The sequence below is a fragment of the Lissotriton helveticus genome, chromosome 5_1, assembly GCF_964261635.1.
Source record: "Lissotriton helveticus chromosome 5_1, aLisHel1.1, whole genome shotgun sequence".
Lineage (NCBI taxonomy): Eukaryota > Metazoa > Chordata > Amphibia > Caudata > Salamandridae > Lissotriton > Lissotriton helveticus.
The window spans coordinates 30,399,612-30,413,053 of record NC_136065.1 but is presented as its reverse complement, the minus strand read 5'-3'; positions in this window follow the sequence as shown (position 1 = coordinate 30,413,053).

Here is a 13,442-nt window from a genome sequence, read left to right as displayed (position 1 = left end):
CAATCATTGCACTCAGCTTCGTAGGCGAGGCCGCAGCTGCGACCCCCTGCCTCCTCTGCCTGTCCAGAGCCACATCCAACACGTCGTTCCAGTCGCCACCAATTACCGCCAGAGAACGGGGAAGTTCGGCCCACAGGGTAAACAGTCGCTCCGCAAGGGCCCACTGCAGCGGGGGAGGGGCATACACACTACCAAGGATTACGGGCTCCACACCAATCTTCCCTTGCACAAACACAAACCGGCCCTGCGGATCAAGCCACTGACGCTCATGGGTATATGCTAGTCGTTTATGAACCAGGATGGCTACCCCCCTCGAGCCCCTGGCAAACCCCGCATGAAACACCTGGTGGAAGCCAAACCTCTGCAGGCTCAGAGCCTTCGTACCCAGCATGTGCGTTTCCTGGAGGAGGAGCACGTCAGCCAGGTCCCTTTTTGCCCAGCGGAGCACAGCCCCCCGTTTGATCTTGTCCAGGAGCCCCCGGACATTCCAACTCAGTACACGCATGAGAGCAGTAGACGGCACAAGTCGTGGGGCGTCAGCCATTGTCCCAAGGGGTCCGTGTCCACAATCCCCGCAACCCAGCCCGAACTCCCAGCCCACCAGCCGCCGACCACATACGAAACACGTGCATCCCACAGAACACATTCCCAACCCCCGCCACCCCACTAGTCCCAACCCAGTCCCCCAACAACCTAACACCCCAGAGCCCCCCACCCCCACCCCAATACCTCAATAAACAATGAAGCATCTGTCGCGGTATACGGTACTTCAGACCCAAAACACAGCGTCTAAAGCCAGTCATACCAATGGATCCCAACTAGACTCCCTGTAAAACCCTAACCAGGCACACTCCCAGAACCACCCCCCAACCCCATCCGGAGGAGGCAGCCCATAAAGTGCACCCCGAACCCACTCCAGGGAAACAGCAACATCAGCAGTAAGGCACCACGAACCAAGGGGTGTTGGACCGCAAGCGTCCACACCCCCACCAGGAAAGGAGTCAATACTGCACCAGTCAACGGCCGCTCCATCGGCCAGAGTTCAACAGCCACGGGGTAGAGACATCGACGAGAGGCCGCCAGCAGGCAGCCCTGGCCTGCGACAATCCTGAGTCTTCGCCAGGCTATTCTGTGTCAGGTTGTGTGTCCCCCAGCAAGGGATCCCGGGACAGGGACCTCCGTCGGGAGCGGGATTTGCGATGGCGTTTCCCCTTGGCAGGCGGGTCGCTCCGGTCCGTCGAGGAGCCACGTGGCGACCCGGAGTGCAACCCCGGCTGGGCATGCGGGCGAATCCTGACAGTTTCATCAGTCCAAGCGAAGACGGCTTCTGGTGTATCGAAGAAGAGAGTCTTTGAGTTGAAGACCACCCTGAGGCGAGCCGGATATAGCAGCGAATACTGGATCTTGAGACCTCGCAACTTGGCCTTCGCCTCCAGGAAGGAATGCCTCTGCTGGTGGACCAGTTTGGTGTAATCAGGGAATATCATGATCTTGTGGTTGTCATAAAGCAGCGTGTCCTTGAGCCGCGCTTCCCGGAGGATGACATCCCTGTCGTGAAAGTTAAGGAGCCTAGCAATGATCGGGCGAGGTCGCTCCCCAACTGGCGGTTTCTGCGTCAAGGTGCGATGCGCGCGCTCCACCACAAAGCAGCTCGACAGGGCGTCCGGGGGCAGCCAGCTCTCCAGCCACCGAGACAGGAAGACATCCATGGGCCCTTTCTCACAGTCCTCCGGAAAGCCAACAAAGCGCAGGTTGTTCCGTCGCGCCCGCCCTTCGGCATCTTCCACCCGCAGTGCCAGGCCTCGTTGAGTCTGTTCCATGTCGGCAATCTTCTTCTTAAGGACGCCAACATCCCCCTCAACTGTCGTGACCCTGGTCTCCGTCTCCGTTATGCGAGCGACTGCGTTGCGGAGGTCCTGGCGCAGAAGCATCACATCGGTTCCCACCGCTCCAATCTTCGCATCTAACATATCACGGGACTGATTGATGGCTGTCAGCAGTGCCGCGTTGTCTGGCCCAGTACTCTGACCCCCACCAGCCGCTCCAGCACTTCCACCGGGGCCGGTAAATTTGTCGATCGGCCCAGACTTTGTGGCGGCCGTGCCCCTGGTCATGGCGGCGGCGGCAGAGGCGACCCACCAGTAGCACGCACCTGTAGGGGGGTCGCACCGCTCGAGGGTCCCCAACTCAGGTCCCAGCCGGGGCGGCCGAAGCACACCAGTCCACTCAGGATCTCGCCGTCGCCGAGCCGTCGGTCACAGGGAGGGACTCAAGTCGTGCAGCCTCGCCAGATCTCAGCGCATGGAAGCCTCTCCCCAGGTGTCCGACTCCTCCGATCAATGCCAGCGGGACCAGCGAGCCCCTATGTCCACTGGGGCAGAATGGCCTGCACTTGCTCCCGTGCAGCTCGGCAGTCCCCACAGCGGGCCGGCGCCCGGGCCACACCGATCTCACCGGCACCCCCGGCTCGTCACGGGCACTGGCCGCCCCCGCCCGATTCAGTCCACGAGGGCGGAGGGTGCAGCGCCGTGTCCGCCGGCAGCAGAATGCGCCAAAGGATGTAAGGCACTGCAGGCGCCAACAGCGGAGGGTCCCAGGATCAAGGGGTGCACAAGGCGCGGGGGTCGCCAAACTCGAGGCCCCGGCGCCGCCAAAGCAGGAAGGCCGCAGCTCCACCAGGGCACCCACAGAGGCACGGGCCCCCACCGCTGGCAGTGTGGGGGGAGATATGGCACTCCTCAATGGGCCGCCGGTAGTGGGTAGCCCTAGAGCGCCGTCGGTAAGCAGCGCCGTCCGCCCCGGGTCCGGCCCGGGCACGCCAAAATTGAGGCCCCGGCCTGTCCGGCGGGCACTAGGCCGCTCGCTTCACCCACTCGCCTCTTCGCGCCAGATGGACTCCGCGCTTCGTGTCAGGCACCGGACGGCTCCCAGCGATGTCCGCTCAGGTCTCCTCGGTCGTGGCACACTCCGTAGGGTTCAGGGACCAGGATAATGTCAGGATAAGCGTCGGGCCGGCGGGAGCTCTAACAAGCCACGTCCGCCATGATCGCCCGCTAAGCCACGCCCCCTAAAAAAACCAAACTTTTTACCAAAACATATTTACCTCACTAAAACGATTAAGAGACAGAACACATCCTATCCATTTCAGCGTTACAATACAGTGCAGAAACCTGAGTCGTTTTCAAAATACATTTCCAATTTGCAGCATTATTTTTTTGCCAGCATTACATCCAAACATGAGACTCACACTGTGACCTTAGACACATAACAGAAATCCTTGCAATTCAGTCAAATAATTACTACAGTGAAAGGGGGGGAGGATCTTCCTAGTAGTGTTCTATAAAGAGAGCAAAGCTGAGGAAGACAAAAAGAGAGAGACAATGAGAGCGAAAAAATAAACAAAAGAAATTAAATCAGATGGTCAGAGAGAATTACATAAACAGGAGTAAAGGAAAGGGATAATGACAGTGAAGAAAAAAAAAGGGTAAGGAAAGGAGGGTGAGAAAAAAAAAAAAAACATTAAGAAAAAGGCAAAAGGTGTATGTAAAACAGAAGGATTTATAGAGAAACAGGAGAAGGAAAAAGAACACTGTTGGACAGAAAGGAAGACAGTGAGAGACATTGAAAGAACAGGAGAGTAACTTCCACATTGCAACTCATTTTTATTATTAACTTAAAATACACAACATATATTCCCTCACAAATTAATAACTCACCTTTAAAAATGCTTTTGAAGATTGAAATCAGTGCCAAAAACGCACCAGATTTTCTTCAGCAGAATCTCTGAAATGTACCTCAGACACTGCAACCACAAATGGCCCTGTTTCCATCTCATTAAACACACATATCTCTGTACATACCCAATGAAATTTCTTCCCACACAAATTCAAAATCAAACTAACATTTTAATTGGTTGTACATTTCAACACGTTCAAACTCACATAATGTTCAACCTTCCCTCACTGCTCTCTCTGCCTGTTACCATGGCAACTCTCCATAGAACACCTATCTAAACTCAAAAGGTTAAAAGTTCATCTCTCAATGTTGCAAACCAAACCAGCAAGTGTGTTTGACTTCTCAATATTCCAGCTTATCCTGTGCAATGTTCTTTTCAATGATTTTTTCTAAACCAATAGTATTATGACTTTAAAAAAAAAGTAGGATGCACCCTAGTTTTCAATCTTAAATTATCAGAAACCACCAATCATTTCTTCTTTTTCAAGTGCACTGAATCTCAACCACTTTTTTTTCTAAACTCCTACTTTCAAACTGCCATTTCATTTCCACAACCCATCTGAGTACAACCACATCTGCCTTCAAGATGCTGAAAGTCTGGATAGTAGGACATAGCTATATTTTCTGGAGTGAAAGGTATGTAGCAAATAGATGCTTTCACAACCTTGATTTACCAAATGTGGATATTTTGTGGATTGGCCAAAGAGGATTGAGATGTCACCAATAGGTCTGGAAATGCTTTTAAAGGACACCTTTGGGCAACTGATGTCACTTTTTCCAAAAACTGCCTTGGTATATTCTAATATATGCCAAAGGCAAAAATGCAACTGGTCCAACCAATTTTGTCCATAGATTGAGAAAGCAAGGAAACATGTGAATAAATCTATTTCTGCTTTCCTCAGAGACTATGGTACGGGTTCTATATACCACAACAACTTGCGTTACAACATGCAAGGCATCTATAGGAGAGATGGTGTACATTTTACAGATGAGGGGAATTGAGTCTTCATTTTAAACTTTAGACTCTGTGTAGGTACTTACCTGTAGGTACAAAAAACACCCAATGAACACAACAGCTCTTTTTAGAGCCAACCAACATCTAAACACTCTAACTTATTATTTAAGTGTATTTTTTTAGTTTTCTTTCTGACGTGCGCGCACGGTGCACACACCTGCAATTATTTTTTAAATAATTTTTTTTTTGTCTTCGGGGTCCTTCAGGGACCCCCTCAGTAGGCCTAGGGGATCAGGGAGACTCTACCAAACCACATTCGCTGGATGATGTCATCAGTGATGTCATCAGTGATGTCACTGACCATGTCATGAATGATCTAATATGTGACATCATCAGCAGTGGATTGCGGGTGCGCGAAATATAGTTAGTACAACTAACTATATAGGCGCAATTTCAATGGTTTTGTATGAGTGAAATGTCCAGCTAACTATAACACCCCTAAAACTGATAGTTTTTTGAGTGAATTTTAAAGGTGTTTTAAATGCCAATTCCTAACTATATAAGGCCTGAAACCTATGGTTTTTTCAATGAATTGCAAAGGTTTTTTAAATGCTAATTCCTAACTATATAAGGCCTGAAACCTATGTTTTTTTCAGTGAATTTGCAAGGTTTTTTAAATGCTAATTCCTAACTATATAAGGCCTGAAACCTATGTTTTTTCAGTGAATTTCAAAGTTTTTTTTAATGCTAATTCCTATTTATTTATTTTATTTTATTGGGCATTTGTAAAGCGCCTGGTGACGCCACTGGCGTGTCCCCGCGCTGTGGTAAGTGAAGTGGCTGCCCCCCCCTCCCACTGAAGGCTACCTGCTGAAAAGGTGGGTTTTAAGCTTTTTCCTGAACAGGATTTCAGATGGTTCAAGTCGCAGTTCTGAAGGTAGGACATTCCAGCATCTGGGAGCGAGATATCTAAAAGATCTCCCTCCCATACGCGCCTTCCTTACCCTGGGTACCTTTAGTAGCCCAGTCTGAGAGGACCGTAAGTTGCGAGTGGGCTCGTAGTGGGACACCAGACTCTGAAGCGGCTCGGGGGCTTTACCGCTCAGAATGCGATGGCATGTGGAGAGGGCTTTGAACTCTACCCTCTTCTCCATAGGAAGCCAATGGAGGGCTTGAAGAGCAGGTTTGGAGGGTGACCTCCTAGGGAGCCTGAGTACAAGCCGCGCCGCGGCGTTTTGGAGCACTTGCAGGCGGCCCATGACCTTGCTCGTGGCCCCCAGATAAAGCAAGTTCCCATAATCAAGTCGCGAGGTGACCAGGGCTTGCACCAGCGTCCTTCGAGCAGAGATGGGAAGAAGGTCTAAGACTTTCCTTAAGGCTCTTAGGACACCGAAGCACACCCCTGTCACCCGGCTGATCTGGGGACCAAAGGCAAGGTCTTTATCCAGCCACACGCCGAGGTTCCTGGCCTCATGGCAAGGGGCGGGGACCTCGCCCAGGCAGGGCGGCCACCACGCCGACGACCAAGCCGAGGGCCCTCCCCCCACCACGAGCACCTCAGTCTTGCTACCGTTCAGCTTTAAACAGTTTGCGGACATCCAGGTTGCAAGGTCTTGCATGCAGTTCCTGAAGATGTCCGCTGCAAGGCCGGGTGCACGCGATAGGGAGACTACCAACTGCGTGTCGTCGGCGTAGGACACCAGGCGAAAACCGTGTCCCTCCACGATGGCCGCTAGGGGGGAGACGTAGATATTAAATAGGGTTGGGCTCAGGGACGAGCCCTGAGGCACGCCCTGGCCCAACTCAATCTCCCTCGAATAGCATTCACCCAGTCTGACCTGAAAACACCTGTCAGACAGGAAGGACCCGGTCCAGCCAAGCGCTGCGCCTGTAACCCCACCTTCATTCAGACACTGTAGCAAGGTGGAATGTGCTACAGTGTTGAATGCTGCGCTTAGGTCAAGCAAGATCAGAGCCATGGTTTGGCCCTCATCCACACCCGGGGGCGGAAGCCGAATTGCGAGTCGTGGAGTAGCGAAGCCTCCTCCACGAACTGCATGAGTTGTACGTTGGCTATTTTTTCCGCCACTTTAGCCATATAGGGCAGGAGGGAGATAGGGCGAAGGTTGTCAAGTTTTTCAAAATTCACATTAGCTTTTTTCTGCAGAGGGAGTACAACTGCTTGCTTCCAAGCATTGGGGACACTCTGGGATTTAAAGGAGGTGTCTAATAGGTGGCGGACAAAGGGTTCGAGTACTTGCAGGCTACCCTTAAGTCGACTGGGAGTCGTCGGGTCTCTTGGGGAGCCAGATTTTATCGACCCGCAGATACGGATTAGTTCTTCAGTTGGGGGGGTGACAAAGGAGGTTAGCCGTTGTTCTCCTTTGGTTTTAATGACCTCCAAGTGTGGAGGACTATTGCTTGCCCTCTGAGGAAAGGAATTATAGATGTTAATGACCTTGTTAGCGAAAAACTCTGCAATACGATCACAGCCCTCCGTAGTGCAAAGTTTCGTGGGCACCACAGCGGGCTTCCCTACCGCAATAGATTTATAAATTGAGAAGAGTTCCTTGGTGGACTGTTCAGCTTCTTCAATCTTAGTGCAGAAGTATAGTGATTTACCCTTTCTCAGCAGTTTATGGTAGTTACGCCTACAGTCTATGTATTCTGCTTTGGCGGGGGTTGAATAGGCAATCCTCCATTGCCTTTCAGCACGTTTACACGCTGCCTTAGCCACCCGCATGTCCTCATTGTACCGAGGAGCTGATCTCTGAGCTCGGCCCCCCATTTTTGCCGCACCCAGTGGAGCCACCAGGTCCAGGGCCTCCGTAATTCGTTGGTCTAGGTTGGAATTAATTTCTTCCACCCCCACACCACCGGGATGACCCTTCGCAATTAGCGCCTGATTAAATTGAACTTGGGAGAACGCCGCCCATCTCCACCTAGGATGTTTATCAGCAGGAGGGTCGGCCGGACGAGGTCCCTGTGTCCCAATGGTGAATGGAATGAGATGGTGGTCAGACCATGGGATGGGGACCGGAGTCTGAGCGTCCACTTGGTTCCAGTTTGCGAAAACCGGATCAAGAAGGTGGCCCATCTTGTGAGTAGGGTGCTGTACCTTCTGCTCAAATTGCAGGCTTGCCATTGTTTGACAAAAATCACTTGCCACCTTGTCCGTAGGGGTGTCTAGGTGCAAGTTTAGGTCACCCAAGACTAGGTATTTATCAGTACTTAATGCGGCCTCTGTGACGTCCTCCACTAGCTTCTCAATAAAGGCTGTAGAAGAGCCAGGCGGGCGATAGATCAAAAGGCCTTTCAAGGTGAAATTGCCATTTATCGAGATAGAAAAAGCACCAGCTTCACTACCCTCTATATTCGTGCGTTCCAGCTGACATTGGTAATCCTGTTTAGCAACTATAGCTATGCCACCCCCTCTCCCTATTATTCTATCTAATCTCTGTAGACAGTAGCCCTCTGGGATGGTTCAATGACCTCTGTCATGGAATCTAGGTCTAGCCACGTTTCCGTAAGGAAGAGTAGATCCCATTGCTTCCCGCTAAGGAGGTCGTGGATGTCGAGGCAATGCTTACGTAGGGAGCGTACGTTCAGCAGGCCACATATCAGGGAGTGTCGGTCACTGATTTTAGCTTCCCCTGTGTGGAAGGCGAAACTACAGTGGTTGCAGCCCACGCTATTTTCTACCTCCATGCTGTGTGAGCAAGGACCCAAATGCTCATGGCGGAGGAGAAGAAGATCCTCTCGACTCCAGCTGACATGGACTGCAGGAGGGGCAGGGGGTCTGGCCCTGGGCCACAATCGGCCGCGGACGGGCGCAGACGGGCTTAACTCAGGCGCAACTCCGGCGCGCCTTCGTCGCGCCCGCTGCGCTCGTCTGCTGCGCTGCCTACAACACATCCGCCTTATATCCCCCCCAGCGTCCCAACAACTAGAGCGCTGCAGGTGTCTGCCGGAAGTGTCTGGCTCGGACCCTCCACACCCTCTGCTCGAACGGTGCTAGTCACCGGCGTCAGAACGAGGCGGGAGGGAGGGGCGAGTCCAGCACTCCGTTGCTAGGTGGCGGTAACTGCTTGTCTGCTTAAAGGAGCTCAGCCGAGCAAAATGCAGATAGCGGAACAAACACACAGTGCAAAGATGCTTGCACGCGCTGGCTCACCACAGTGCCAGGTGAGGAGAAATAAAGTTTTAAAATTTTAAAAGTGTTAAAAAGAGCTCACGCGCCAAGTCAGCATACAAGTAGTAATCACTGATACGCTGGAAGCGCTTCAATAAAAGCGGTAGGGACACTGCCACTGCCCACTTACCACGCGAGGATTCAGGAACCAATGCCTTATATCCCCCCCAGCGTCCCAACAACTAGAGCGCTGCAGGTATCTGCCGGAAGTGTCTGGCTCGGACCCTCCACGCCCTCTGCTCGAACGGTGCTAGTCACCGGCGTCAGAACGAGGCGGGAGGGAGGGGCGAGTCCAGCACTCCGTTGCTAGGTGGCGGTAACTGCTTGTCTGCTTAAAGGAGCTCAGCCGAGCAAAATGCAGATAGCGGAACAAACACACAGTGCAAAGAGGCTTGCACGCGCTGGCTCACCACAGTGCCAGGTGAGGAGAAATAAAGTTTTTACATTTTAAAAGTGTTAAAAAGAGCTCACGCGCCAAGTCAGCATACAAGTAATAATCACTGATACGCTGGAAGCGCTTCAATAAAAGCGGTAGGGACACTGCCACTGCCCACTAACTATATAAGACCTGAAAGCCCACCAGGAATCTCCAGTATGCGCCAGGGGACTGCATTGCAGAGAGGTGTAATGAAGCCACGCCCCTTTTTATACCTCTCTGCAACCCAGCCCCCGTGCATGTTTGAAGAGGGAGAACTAATTCCCCTTGCATACTGGGGGCCCCTGGGGGCCAACTAGCCCACCTGGAACCTCCAGTATGTGCCAGGGGGCTGCATTGCAGAGGTGTAATGAGGCTATGCCCCTTGTTACACCTCTCTGCAACGCAGCCCCCTGGCGCGTTTGCAGAGGGGGAACTAATTCCCCTTGCATACTGGGGGTCCCTGGGGGCCAACTAGCCCAACAGGAGCCTCCAGTATGCGCCAGGGGGCTGCATGGCAGAGAGATGTAATGAGGCCACACCATTTTTTACACCTCTCTGCAACACAGCCCCCGTGCATGTTTGAAGAGGGGGAACTAATTTCCCTTGCATACTGGGGGTCCCGGGGGCCAACTAGCCCACCTGGAACCTCCAGTATGCGCCAAGGGGCTGCATTGCACAGAGGTGTAATGAGGCTATGCCCCTTGTTACACCTCTCTGCAACGCAGCCCCCTGGCGCGTTTGCAGAGGGGGAACTAATTCCCCTAGCATACTGGGGGTCCCTGGGGGCCAACTAGCCCAACAGGAGCCTCCAGTATGCACCAGGGGGCTGCATGGCAGAGAGATGTAATGAGGCCACACCCTTTTTTACACCTCTCTGCAACGCAGCCCCCGTGCATGTTTGAAGAGGGGAACTAATTTCCCTTGCATACTGGGGGTCCCGGGGGCCAACTAGCCCACCTGGAACCTCCAGTATGCGCCAAGGGGCTGCATTGCACAGAGGTGTAATGAGGCTATGCCCCTTGTTACACCTCTCTGCAACGCAGGCCACTGGCGCGTTTGCAGAGGGGGGACTAATTCCCCTTGCATACTGGGGGTTCCTGCGTCATATCTGCTCAGACGCCGATATTCCGAATGATTGAAAATTACTTTTCTTGAGAAACATTTGGATTTGGATTATCATGTCCTATACTTTGGAATTTTTGAAAGACTGACTTTGAGGATGCTATAAATTACTCAAGTCTGCCCGAATTGTGTGGGTAAAATTGATACCTAGTCACTTTGTATAAGAATGTACTTACGTCTCGTCTAACATTTGGAAGAAATATCTAGTTATATGACAACAGGATACCGACATAACTTGAAGGAAATAAGAACGCCCGGAAGACGTTCTGTTGTACAGAACGAGAAACGCTTCGGCTGGCTGTGGTACATAAACTTAAGGAAAATAAAAGCATTTGAATATACACCAAGATTCAGCGCTTCAATAAGGACTCTAAGTGATATGATTTGATTGGACTTATTGTGCAAGTGGTGCTGTGCCAAACTTTGGAATATTCTCCACTACTCTCCACTACTTACTCTCTACTACTCCTCCACTACTCTCTAATACTCACTCTCTACTACTCATTCTCTACTACTCTACTACTCTCTCTCTACTACTCACTCCCTACGACTCACTATCTACTACTCTCTACTACTCACTCTCTACTACTCTCTACTACTCACTCTCTACTACTCTCTCTCTACTACTCATTTTTTACTACTCACTCTCTACTACTCACTCTCTACTTCTCACTCTACTACTCTCTCTCTACTACTCTCTACTACTCACTCTCTACTACTCACTCTCTACTACTCTCTACTACTCACTCTCTACTACTCTCTACTACTCACTCTCTACTACTCTCTCTCTACTACTCTACTACTACTCTACTACTCACTCTACTACTCACTCTACTACTCACTCTACTACTCTCTACTATTCTCTCTCTGCTACTCACTCTCTACTACTCTCTACTATTCACTCTCTACTACTCTCTATCACTCACTCTTTACTACTCTCTACTACTGTTGGACTTGGCCCTTCTGGCAGGACCACCCCGGAAGTTTTTGCTTGTCATATGTGACCTGGGGATGGTGATTCCCACTCTGAGTGCGTGTAGGTGAGCGAGGCCTTCCCTCCCATAGGAATGCATGGGGAATGTGTGTGTCCCTGGTAGTTCCTGATGCGTGGGGGGTACAGGCTCGAGTCTGGTATGTGCGGACTCGGGTGGTTGAATGCTACGAGATGATGTATGCAGCGTGTGTGTGTCTAATGTGAAAGTGCCACTTCTAGACATGGGTGTGTGTGTGCAGGAAGTGTGCTGGCGCGTGATTGGCTGAAGCCGGCTGGGGAGCCTGGATCCAGGAGTCTGTGTGGGTCTGCCCCGGTGGTGAATAGAGAGATTAACATGCTGATGTGAGGGAGGGGCTTCGCCTGTATCCTGTATAGGGCTGGGCTTTTCCCCCACAATGCTGGCTCCACCCCCTGGGGTGCGTCTGATGACCCTAGCCTGCCTGATGAAGGGAAAGGGTGGCTGGGGAAAACAAGGTACTCCCAAAACCAGCTGCGACTGGTTTCTCCCCCACCCAGCACCTTTAGACAAAGGAATTTCATGTATAAAAAGAGGCTGTGACCTCTTCTAAAAGGTTCTTGTTCCCAACTTGAATCTACCAGGGGCGTGCTGCTGCTTGGGCTCAGGGTAAGGCTTGCCTCCCTGGGCCCTTCCCAGCTCCTGGACATCTGATGGACTTTCCCTTCTAGGAGCTGCTATGCTCCACCTGAGGTCCTGGACTCCTTATGGGCTTTCCTTTGACCCCCAGTGCTTGGGAGTGCTGTTCCTCCTACCTAGCGCTTGGGAGCGCTGGTTCTTGCCTTCTAGCGCTTGGGAGCGCTTCATTTCTGTTGCGAGCGCTGGGGGCGCTTTATTCGTCAAGCCGGTGCCCAACCAGCATTTGCCCAGTGCTCGTGAAGGTCCCCGAGCCCACAGCGAGTGCCTACCTCGCCTATTTCCTTATTAGCCCACATTTACGAGGAAGCCTACCCCTCATCGTTTCCCCTGAGTTCACCGCCACAGACCCCTCGAGATGTCTGTCCCGGGCCGCGCTGGGATTGTCTGCCGGCCCGGGGTTTCCTGCTGATGTTTCCCCGGGCCGCGCCGTGATTGGCTGCCAGCCCGGGATTCCCTGCTGACGTGTCCCCAGGCCGCGCTGTGATTGGCTGCCAGCCCGGGGAGTTGGGGGGTGCGGTCCCGAAGTACAACGAGGCTGGGAGCGGCGGGAGCCGACTCCGCGCCCCTGCTTCCCCACCAAGAATCTGCTGACTCCACCCCAGGGCCCCCAGGAGCGAGAGGGAGCCCCGGAGAGCAAGGAGAGACCGGCGCGTCCACAACCCGGTTAGTGCTGCAGGAGGGTGAAGAGGGGCGTCGGGGCACATTGCCGGTGCCCGCCCCTCCCCTCCAGCACGAGCGCCCGGGTGTTCCGAGGCCCGTGGGGCCTCCCCCGATGCTGAGTCCCCCTAGAGGGGCTCCACCTATGCGCAACAGAGCCCGAGGGGCTCAGGGGGGCAGTCTTTAATTGTGAGTCCCCCGAGAGGGATTCCACCCCCCCCCCGTTATTCATGAGCCCGAGAAGGCTCCAACGTGGCCCAGTTTTTTCTCGAGCCCCGAGAGGCTCCACCTCCTGTCCATTGTCTTTCTGAGCCTGTGAGGCTCGGCCCCAGCATCTTTCGTTCTCGAGCCAGATAGGCTCCCTCATTTGCATATCTGCTCCGAGCCTGCGAGGCTCCAACGTGTTGCCTTCATCATGCTCTACAGCTGCCCAGCACTTCGTGGGCAGCTGCCACGTGTAGGTTTGTTCTGACTACCTACATCCTGTCCTAACCCCAGGGAGGTCGGTTGGCCTGTTAAGAGTTATGAGATCATGTTAACTGTGATTCTTGAGAATTAGTCTGTGTTGCAACTCCGAAGGTACTTCTGATGCGTTATGTACCTTGTCCTTGTTCCTTCCTGAATATCCTATGCCTCATATATGTAGCTTCTGGTTATAGTGAGTCCTAATGCTAGTTCTATGAAGCTCCTGGTTGTTATGTGTTCTAATGCCAG